The sequence below is a fragment of the Coregonus clupeaformis genome, unplaced genomic scaffold, assembly GCF_020615455.1.
Source record: "Coregonus clupeaformis isolate EN_2021a unplaced genomic scaffold, ASM2061545v1 scaf3212, whole genome shotgun sequence".
NCBI classification, from domain to species: domain Eukaryota; kingdom Metazoa; phylum Chordata; class Actinopteri; order Salmoniformes; family Salmonidae; genus Coregonus; species Coregonus clupeaformis.
Window position 1 is genome coordinate 40,256 of NW_025536666.1, and position 8,281 is coordinate 48,536.

Here is an 8,281-nt window from a genome sequence, read left to right on the forward strand (position 1 = left end):
CACTGGGAGGCCTATATGGGCCCTAGACCACTGGGAGGCCTATGGGCCCTAGACCACTGGGAGGCCTATATGTGCTGTAGACCACTGGGAGGCCTATATGTGCTGTAGACCACTGGGAGGCCTATATGTGTTGTAGACCACTGGGAGGCCCTATATGTGCTCTAGACCACTGGGAGGCCTATATGTGCTCTAGACCACTGGGAGGCCTATATGTGCTGTAGACCACTGGGAGGCCTATATGTGCTCTAGACCACTGGGGAGGCCTATATGTGCTGTAGACCACTGGGGAGGCCTATATGTGCTCTAGACCACTGGGAGGCCTATATGTGCTCTAGACCACTGGGGAGGCCTATATGTGCTGTAGACCACTGGGAGGCCTATATGTGCTGTAGACCACTGGGAGGCCTATATGTGCTGTAGACCACTGGGAGGCCTATATGTGCTCTAGACCACTGGGAGGCCTATATGTGCTCTAGACCACTGGGAGGCCTATATGTGCTGTAGACCACTGGGAGGCCTATATGGGCCCTAGACCACTGGGAGGCCTATATGGGCCCTAGACCACTGGGAGGCCTATATGTGCTGTAGACCACTGGGAGGCCTATATGTGCTGTAGACCACTGGGAGGCCTATATGTGCTCTAGACCACTGGGAGGCCTATATGTGCTGTAGACCACTGGGGGAGGCCTATATGTGCTGTAGACCACTGGGAGGCCTATATGTGCTGTAGACCACTGGGAGGCCTTATGTGCTCTGGACCACTGGGAGGCCTATATGTGCTCTAGACCACTGGGAGGCCTATATGTGCTGTAGACCACTGGGAGGCCTATATGTGCTCTAGACCACTGGGAGGCCTATATGTGCTGTAGACCACTGGGAGGCCTATATGTGCTCTATACCACTGGGAGGCCTATATGTGCTCTAGACCACTGGGAGGCCTATATGTGCTGTAGACCACTGGGAGGCCTATATGTGCTGTAGACCACTGGGAGGCCTATATGTGCTTGTAGACCACTGGGAGGCCTATATGTACTCTAGACCACTGGGAGGCCTATATGTGCTCTAGACCACTGGGAGGCCTATATGTGCTCTAGACCACTGGGAGGCCTATATGTGCTCTATACCACTAGGAGGCCTATATGTGCTCTAGACCACTGGGAGGCCTATATGTGCTGTAGACCACTGGGAGGCCTATATGTGCTGTAGACCACTGGGAGGCCTATATGTGCTGTAGACCACTGGGAGGCCTATATGTGCTGTAGACCACTGGGAGGCCTATATGTGCTCTAGACCACTGGGAGGCCTATATGTGCTCTATACCACTGGGAGGCCTATATGTGCTCTAGACCACTGGGAGGCCTATATGTGCTGTAGACCACTGGGAGGCCTATATGTGCTGTAGACCACTGGGAGGCCTATATGTACTGTAGACCACTGGGAGGCCTATATGTGCTCTAGACCACTGGGAGGCCTATATGTGCTCTAGACCACTGGGAGGCCTATATGTGCTCTAGACCACTGGGAGGCCTATATGTGCTCTAGACCACTGGGAGGCCTATATGTGCTCTAGACCACTGGGAGGCCTATATGTGCTCTAGACCACTGGGAGGCCTATATGTGCTCTATACCACTGGGAGGCCTATATGTGCTGTAGACCACTGGGAGGCCTATATGTGCTGTAGACCACTGGGAGGCCTATATGTGCTGTAGACCACTGGGGAGGCCTATATGTGCTCTATACCACTGGGAGGCCTATATGTGCTCTAGACCACTGGGAGGCCTATATGTGCTGTAGACCACTGGGAGGCCTATATGTGCTGTAGACCACTGGGAGGCCTATATGTGCTCTAGACCACTGGGAGGCCATGGGCTGTAGACCACTGGGAGGCCTATATGGGCTGTAGACCACTGGGAGGCCTATATGTGCTCTAGACCACTGGGAGGCCTATATGTGCTCTAGACCACGCAGGCCGCGAGTGAACTTACATTTGACCTTATCACTGGACACGTGTATGTCGTAGCCTAGTGGAGACCAGTATCTATGTTGTTATTAAGATACGCCACACGACCAAAAGTATGTGGACACCTGCTCATCCAACATCTCATTCCAAAATCATGGGCATTAATATGGAGTTGGTCCCCCCTTTGCTGCTATAACAGCCTCCACTCTTCTGGGAAGGCTTTCCACTAGATGTTGGAACATTGCCACGGGGACTTGCTTCCATTCAGCCACAAGAGCATTAGTGAGGTTGGGCACTGATGTTGGGCGATTAGACCTGGCTCGCAGTTGACGTTCCAATTCATCCCAAAGGTGTTCGATGGGATTGAGGTCAGGGCTCTGTGCAGGCCAGTCAAGTTCTTCCATACCGATCTTGACAAACCATTTCTGTATGGACCTCGCTTGGTTGCCACCGAGGACGGCGGCTACAGACTCCGTCACCGGCCCAGACCTGGCAGGCGTTCCCCGGGAGTATTGGGACCTGGGGAGGTGTTTAGTAAGAGGCGTGCCCAGGGCCTACCTCCTCACAGGCCATCGACTGCACTACTCGGATCTCTGCCGGGCGCCATGCCCAGGGCCTACTCCTCACAGGCCATACGACTGCACTATCGATCTCCTGCCGGGCGCCATGCCCAGGGCCTACCTCCTCACAGGCCATACGACTGCACTATCGATCTCCTGCCGGGCGCCATGCCCAGGGCCTACCTCCTCACAGGCCATACGACTGCACTATCGATCTCCTGCCGGGCGCCATGCCCAGGGCCTACTCCTCACAGGCCATACGACTGCACTATCGATCTCTGCCGGGCGCCATGCCCAGGGCCTACCTCCTCACAGGCCATACGACTGCACTATCGATCTCCTGCCGGGCGCCATGCCCAGGGCCTACCTCCTCACAGGCCATCGACTGCACTATCGATCTCTGCCGGGCGCCATGCCCAGGGCCTACCTCCTCACAGGCCATACGACTGCACTATCGATCTCCTGCCGGGCGCCATGCCCAGGGCCTACCTCCTCACAGGCCATACGACTGCACTATCGATCTCCTGCCGGGCGCCATGCCCAGGGCCTACCTCCTCACAGGCCATACGACTGCACTATCGATCTCCTGCCGGGCGCCATGCCCAGGGCCTACCCCTCACAGGCCATACGACTGCACTATCGATCTCCTGCCGGGCGCCATGCCCAGGGCCTACCTCCTCACAGGCCATACGACTGCACTATCGATCTCCTGCCGGGCGCCATGCCCAGGGCCTACCTCCTCACAGGCCATACGACTGCACTATCGATCTCTGCCGGGCGCCATGCCCAGGGCCTACCTCCTCACAGGCCATACGACTGCACTATCGATCTCCTGCCGGGCGCCATGCCCAGGGCCTACCTCCTCACAGGCCATACGACTGCACTATCGATCTCCTGCCGGGCGCCATGCCCAGGGCCTACCTCCTCACAGGCCATACGACTGCACTATCGATCTCCTGCCGGGCGCCATGCCCAGGGCCTACCTCTCACAGGCCATACGACTGCACTATCGATCTCCTGCCGGGCGCCATGCCCAGGGCCTACCTCCTCACAGGCCATACGACTGCACTATCGATCTCCTGCCGGGCGCCATGCCCAGGGCCTACCTCCTCACAGGCCATACGACTGCACTCTCGATCTCCTGCCGGGCGCCATGCCCAGGGGCCTACCTCCTCACAGGCCATACGACTGCACTATCGATCTCCTGCCGGGCGCCATGCCCAGGGCCTACCTCCTCACAGGCCATACGACTGCACTATCGATCTCCTGCCGGGCGCCATGCCCAGGGCCTACCTCCTCACAGGCCATACGACTGCACTATCGATCTCCTGCCGGGCGCCATGCCCAGGGCCTACCTCCTCACAGGCCATACGACTGCACTCTCGATCTCCTGCCGGGCGCCATGCCCAGGGCCTACCTCCTCACAGGCCATACGACTGCACTATCGATCTCCTGCCGGGCGCCATGCCCAGGGCCTACCTCTCACAGGCCATACGACTGCACTATCGATCTCCTGCCGGGCGCCATGCCCAGGGCCTACCTCCTCACAGGCCATACGACTGCACTATCGATCTCCTGCCGGGCGCCATGCCCAGGGCCTACCTCCTCACAGGCCAGTACGACTGCACTATCGATCTCCTGCCGGGCGCCATGCCCAGGGCCTACCTCCTCACAGGCCATACGACTGCACTATCGATCTCCTGCCGGGCGCCATGCCCAGGGCCTACCTCCTCACAGGCCATACGACTGCACTATCGATCTCCTGCCGGGCGCCATGCCCAGGGCCTACCTCCTCACAGGCCATACGACTGCACTATCGATCTCCTGCCGGGCGCCATGCCCAGGGCCTACCTCCTCACAGGCCATACGACTGCACTATCGATCTCCTGCCGGGCGCCATGCCCAGGGCCTACCTCCTCACAGGCCATACGACTGCACTATCGATCTCTGCCGGGCGCCATGCCCAGGGCCTACCTCCTCACAGGCCATACGACTGCACTATCGATCTCCTGCCGGGCGCCATGCCCAGGGCCTACCTCTCACAGGCCATACGACTGCACTATCGATCTCCTGCCGGGCGCCATGCCCAGGGCCTACCTCCTCACAGGCCATACGACTGCACTATCGATCTCCTGCCGGGCGCCATGCCCAGGGCCTACCTCCTCACAGGCCATACGACTGCACTATCGATCTCCTGCCGGGCGCCATGCCCAGGGCCTACCTCCTCACAGGCCATACGACTGCACTATCGATCTCCTGCCGGGCGCCATGCCCAGGGCCTACCTCCTCACAGGCCATACGACTGCACTACTCGATCTCCTGCCGGGCGCCATGCCCAGGGCCTACCTCCTCACAGGCCATACGACTGCACTATCGATCTCCTGCCGGGCGCCATGCCCAGGGCCTACCTCCTCACAGGCCATACGACTGCACTATCGATCTCCTGCCGGGCGCCATGCCCAGGGCCTACTCCTCACAGGCCATACGACTGCACTATCGATCTCCTGCCGGGCGCCATGCCCAGGGCCTACCTCCTCACAGGCCATACGACTGCACTATCGATCTCCTGCCGGGCGCCATGCCCAGGCCTCACCTCCTCACAGGCCATACGACTGCACTATCGATCTCCTGCCGGGCGCATGCCCAGGGCCTACCTCCTCACAGGCCATACGACTGCACTATCGATCTCTGCCGGGCGCCATGCCCAGGGCCTACCTCCTCACAGGCCATACGACTGCACTATCGATCTCCTGCCGGGCGCCACTGCCCAGGGCCTACCTCCTCACAGGCCATACGACTGCACTATCGATCTCCTGCCGGGGCGCCATGCCCAGGGCCTACCTCCTCACAGGCCATAGCCGACTGACTATTCCGATCTCCTGCCGGGGCGCCATGCCCAGGGCCTACCTCCTCACAGGCCATACGACTGCACTATCGATCTCCTGCCGGGCGCCATGCCCAGGGCCTACCTCCTCACAGGCCATACGACTGCACTATCGATCTCCTGCCGGGCGCCATGCCCAGGGCCTACCTCCTCACAGGCCATACGACTGCACTATCGATCTCCTGCCGGGCGCCATGCCCAGGGCCTACCTCCTCACAGGCCATCGACTGCACTATGATCTCCTCGCCGGGCGTCATGCCCAGGGCCTACCTCCTCACAGGCCATACGACTGCACTATCGATCTCCTGCCGGGCGCCATGCCCAGGGCCTACCTCCTCACAGGCCATACGACTGCACTATCGATCTCCTGCCGGGCGCCATGCCCAGGGCCTACCTCCTCACAGGCCATACGACTGCACTATCGATCTCCTGCCGGGCGCCATGCCCAGGGCCTACCTCCTCACAGGCCATCGACTGCACTATCGATCTCCTGCCGGGCGCCATGCCCAGGGCCTACCTCTCACAGGCCATACGACTGCACTATCGATCTCCTGCCGGGCGCCATGCCCAGGGCCTACCTCTCACAGGCCATACGACTGCACTATCGATCTCCTGCCGGGCGCCATGCCCAGGGCCTACCTCCTCACAGGCCATACGACTGCACTATCGATCTCCTGCCGGGCGCCATGCCCAGGGGCCTACCTCCTCACAGGCCATACGACTGCACTATCGATCTCCTGCCGGGCGCCATGCCCAGGGTACCTCCTCACAGGCCATACGACTGCACATCGATCTCCTGCCGGGTCGCCATGCCCAGGGCCTACCTCCTCACAGGCCATACGACTGCACTATCGATCTCCTGCCGGGCGCCATGCCCCAGGGCCTACCTCCTCACAGGCCATACGACTGCACTATCGATCTCCTGCCGGGCGCCATGCCCAGGGGCCTACCTCCTCACAGGCCATACGACTGCACTATCGATCTCCTGCCGGGCGCCATGCCCAGGGCCTACCTCCTCACAGGCCATACGACTGCACTATCGATCTCCTGCCGGGCGCCATGCCCAGGGCCTACCTCCTCACAGGCCATACGACTGCACTATCGATCTCTGCCGGGCGCCATGCCCAGGGCCCTACCTCCTCACAGGCCATACGACTGCACTGATCGATCTCCTGCCGGGCGCCATGCCCAGGGGCCTACCTCCTCACAGGCCATACGACTGCACTATCGATCTCCTGCCGGGCGCCATGCCCAGGGCCTACCTTCTCACAGGCCATACGACCACTGCTCGATCTCCTGCCGGGCGCCATGCCCAGGGCCTACCTCTCTCACAGGCCATACGACTGCACTATCGATCTCCTGCCGGGCGCCATGCCCAGGGCCTGCCTCCCTCACAGGCCATACGACTGCACTATCGATCTCTGCCGGGCGCCATGCCCAGGGCCTACCTCCCTCACAGGCCATACGACTGCACTATCGATCTCCTGCCGGGCGCCATGCCCAGGGCCTACCTCCTCACAGGCCATACGACTGCACACTTCCATCGATCTCCTGCCGGGCGCCATGCCCAGGGCCTACCTCTCACAGGCCATACGACTGCACTATCGATCTCCTGCCGGGCGCCATGCCCAGGGCCTACCTCCTCACAGGCCATACGACTGCACTATCGATCTCCTGCCGGGCGCCATGCCCAGGGCCTACCTCACAGGCCATACGACTGCACTATCGATCTCTGCCGGGCGCCATGCCCAGGGCCTACCTCCTCACAGGCCATACGACTGCACTATCGATCTCCTGCCGGGCGCCATGCCCAGGGCCTACTCTCACAGGCCATACGACTGCACTATCGATCCTGCCGGGCGCCATGCCCAGGGCCTACCTCCTCACAGGCCATACGACTGCACTATCGATCTCCTGCCGGGCGCCATGCCCAGGGCCTACCTCTCACAGGCCATACGACTGCACTATCGATCTCCTGCCGGGCGCCATGCCCAGGGCCTACCTCCTCACAGGCCATACGACTGCACTATCGATCTCCTGCCGGGCGCCATGCCCAGGGCCTACCTCCTCACAGGCCATACGACTGCACTACTCGATCTCCTGCCGGGTCGCCATGCCCAGGGCCTACCTCCTCACAGGCCATACGACTGCACTATCGATCTCCTGCCGGGCGCCATGCCCAGGGCCTACCTCCTCACAGGCCATACGACTGCACTATCGATCTCTGCCGGGCGCCATGCCCAGGGCCTACGCTCCTCACAGGCCATACGACTGCACTATCGATCTCCTGCCGGGCGCCATGCCCAGGGCCTACCTCCTCACAGGCCATACGACTGACCACTATCGATCTCCTGCCGGGCGCCATGCCCAGGGCCTACCTCCCCTCACAGGCCATACGACTGCACTACTCGATCTCCTGCCGGGCGCCATGCCCAGGGCCTACCTCCTCACAGGCCATACGACTGCACTATCGATCTCCTGCCGGGCGCCATGCCCAGGGCCTACTACTCCTCACAGGCCATACGACTGCACTATCGATCTCTGCCGGGCGCCATGCCCAGGGCCTACCTCCTCACAGGCCATACGACTGCACTATCGATCTCCTGCCGGGCGGCATGCCCAGGGCCTACCTCCTCACAGGCCATACGACTGCACTACGATCTCCTGCCGGGCGCCATGCCCAGGGCCTACCTCCTCACAGGCCATACGACTGCACTATCGATCTCCTGCCGGGCGCCATGCCCAGGGCCTACTCTCACAGGCCATACGACTGCACTATCGATCTCTGCCGGGCGCCATTGCCCAGGGCCTACCTCTCACAGGCCATACGACTGCACTATCGATCTCCTGCCGGGCGCCATGCCCAGGGCCTACCT